The sequence below is a fragment of the Heterodontus francisci genome, chromosome 48, assembly GCF_036365525.1.
Source record: "Heterodontus francisci isolate sHetFra1 chromosome 48, sHetFra1.hap1, whole genome shotgun sequence".
Taxonomy (NCBI): Eukaryota; Metazoa; Chordata; class Chondrichthyes; order Heterodontiformes; family Heterodontidae; genus Heterodontus; species Heterodontus francisci.
The window spans coordinates 7,592,957-7,595,879 of record NC_090418.1 but is presented as its reverse complement, the minus strand read 5'-3'; the positions used below and the strand labels follow the sequence as shown (position 1 = coordinate 7,595,879).

The window sequence follows — 2,923 nt, the reverse complement described above, 5'->3', positions numbered from 1 at the left end:
AGTGAGTGCGAGACAGTGAGTGTGAGCACATGATGAGAGTGAGATGGTGAGTGTGAGCAGGAAGTGAGGGTGAGACTGTGAGAACACGGTGAGTGTGAGATGACGGATGTGAGAACGCAGTGTAAGACAGCGAGTGTGAGCAGTCAGCAAGTGTGAGAACACTGAGTGTGAGAACACAGTGAGCGTGAGAACACAGTGAGTGTGAGCACTCAGCAAGTGTGAGACAGCGAGTGTGAGAACACTGAGTGTTGACAGCGAGTGTGAGAACATGGTGTGTGTGAAGTGGCGAGTGTGAGCACATTGTGAGCGTGAGACAGCGAGTGTGAGCACACAGTGAGTGTGAGTTCACAGTGTGTGTGAGACAGCGAGTGTCTGAACATGGTGTGTGAGGTGGCGAGTGTGAGCACATTGTGAGTGTGAGATAGGGAGATGAATATGCAAGTAAACAGGGTGAAGGCCACTGGTAGTCACACGCAGTCAAACCCCTGTCGTTTTCTGAACTGTCCGCCAGGTTCCCGACCCCAATACCTAACCCTAACACAAGCCTAACCCCAAACATCTGGCACGAAAAGCAAGCTCGCTAACACCGACAGTTACCCACAGTGTTGAAGTTACCTCTGACACTGATGTTTACCCCCTGACACTGACAATTACCCCCGACATTGACAATTACCCCCGATGCTGACAGTTACCCCCGACGCTGACAGTTACCCCCGACGCTGACAGTTACCCCCTGACACTGACAGTTACCCCCTAATACTGACAGTTACCCCCTGACACTGACGTTTACCCCCGACGCTGACTGTTACCCCGACACTAATATTTACCCCGACACTGATATTTACCCCCTGACACTGATATTTACCCCCTGACACTGATATTTACCCCCTGACACTGACAGTTACCCCAACACTGATATTTACCCCCTGACACTGACAGTTACCCCCTGACACTGACAGTTACCCCCGACACCGATATTTACCCCGACGCTGACATTTACCCCCTGACGCTGATATTTACCCCCTGACGCTCACATTTACCCCCTGACGCTGACATTTACCCCGACGCTGACATTTACCCCGACGCTGACAGTTACCCCCGTCGCTGACAGTTACCCCGTCGCTGACAGTTACCCCCGTCGCTGACAGTTACCCCCGACGCTGACAGTTACCCCCTGACGCTGACATTTACCCCCTGACGCTGATATTTACCCCTGACGCTGATATTTACCCCTGACGCTGACATTTACCCCCTGACACTGACATTTACCCCCTGACACTGACAGTTACCCCGACACTGACAGTTACCCCGACACTGACAGTTATCCCTGATGCTGATATTTACCCCCTGACGCTGACAGTTACCCCCTGACGCTGACAGTTACCCCCTGACGCTGACAGTTACCCCCCGACACTGATATTTATCCCCTGACACTGATAGTTACCCCCGACACTGATAGTTACCCCCGACACTGATATTTACCCCCGCCACTGATATTTACCCCCGACACTGACAGTTACCCCCTGACACTGACAGTTACCCCCTGACACTGATATTTATCCCCTGACACTGATATTTACCCCCGACACTGATATTTACCCCCGACACTGATATTTACCCCCGACACTGATATTTACCCCCGTCGCTGACAGTTACCCCGACACTGACAGTTACCCCGACACTGATATTTACCCCCTGACACTGACATTTACCCCCTGACACTGACATTTACCCCCTGACACTGATATTTACCCCCTGACACTGATATTTACCCCCTGACACTGATATTTACCCCCTGACACTGACAGTTACCCCCTGACACTGATATTTATCCCGACACTGATATTTGCCCCCGACGCTGACAGTTACCCCCGACGCTGACAGTTACCCCCTGACACTGACAGTTACCCCCTGACGCTGACAGTTACCCCCGACGCTGACAGTTACCCCCTGACGCTGACAGTTACCCCCGACGCTGACAGTTACCCCCGACGCTGACAGTTACCCCCGTCGCTGACAGTTACCCCCGTCGCTGACAGTTACCCCCGTCGCTGACAGTTACCTTCACTCGTCCGCGCCTGGCTCTGCTTGGACTCTGTTCCTCGTTGCTGCAGATGATCTGCGATGATGACACTGAGCCCTCAGTGAGAGAGAGAGAGAGAGAGAGAGAGAACGAGACAGAGAAACAAACGATCTCTCCCTGCCATCCTCTGAACCCCAGTGAAACCCAGCCAGCGGTCCCAGTCCGGGCCTGGGGATCCTCCCGGGAGCCACAGGGAAGGAGCGAGAATCGCTCGTGCAGTTTTACCTGTGCTGGCTTCACGGTCACTTGAGCGACAGTACAGCAGACGTCCCCAGCGAGTGCTCACCCTGGGCTATCGGTGGAACGCGACACAGCCTCGCGCTGTTTCTGGACCTCACACTTTGCCCTGCCTCGGGGAGAAGCAGAGAGATAAATGTCATAAAACCTGAACAAAAAAATGCAATTGATGTGGTGTTGATAAAGGAAATTACGCAACAGGCGTTTGAAGTATTACAAAGTGTTCACTCATCAGCACGTCAGAGCTTCCACAGAAAATACCTGGGTTATAGTGAAACAGTATTTACAGCACAGGCCATTCGGCCCTTCGGCTCTGTGCTGGTGTTTCTGCTCCACGTGAGCCTCCTCCCACTCCTCTTCATCTCACCCTATCAGCACATCCTTCTATTCCTTTCTCCCTCCTGCGTTTATCCAGCTTCCCCTTAAATGTATCGACACAATTCACCTCAATCTCTCCCTCTGGTAGCGAGTTCCACATTCTCACCACTCTCTGGGTGACGAAGTGTTATGATGAGAGGAATGCACTGTTTATTCTCGTTTCAATTCTCCACAATATATATTCACGTAAAGTATGTGGTTTTAGTGAAGTGCATTGTGGGGTGA

General features: G+C 52.2%; 1 protein-coding gene across 3 annotated transcripts in view; it reads right to left on the bottom strand.

Annotated features, from left to right (window-relative positions):
* Window positions 1-2,668, bottom strand: part of LOC137357550 (diacylglycerol O-acyltransferase 2-like) — a 14,707-nt gene extending 12,039 nt beyond the window's left edge. The window contains exons 1-2 of one of the 3 annotated variants that reach the window (XM_068023969.1): window positions 2,582-2,668; window positions 2,063-2,429 (exon numbers count right to left, since the gene is read on the bottom strand). The gene's annotated coding sequence lies outside the window, so the exon portion shown is untranslated. Of the gene's footprint in view, window positions 1-2,062; window positions 2,464-2,581 lie in introns of those variants that run through there. The other 2 variants (XM_068023968.1, XM_068023967.1) reach the window with 2 other exon arrangements.
* Between the last annotated feature and the right edge of the window lie 255 nt (window positions 2,669-2,923).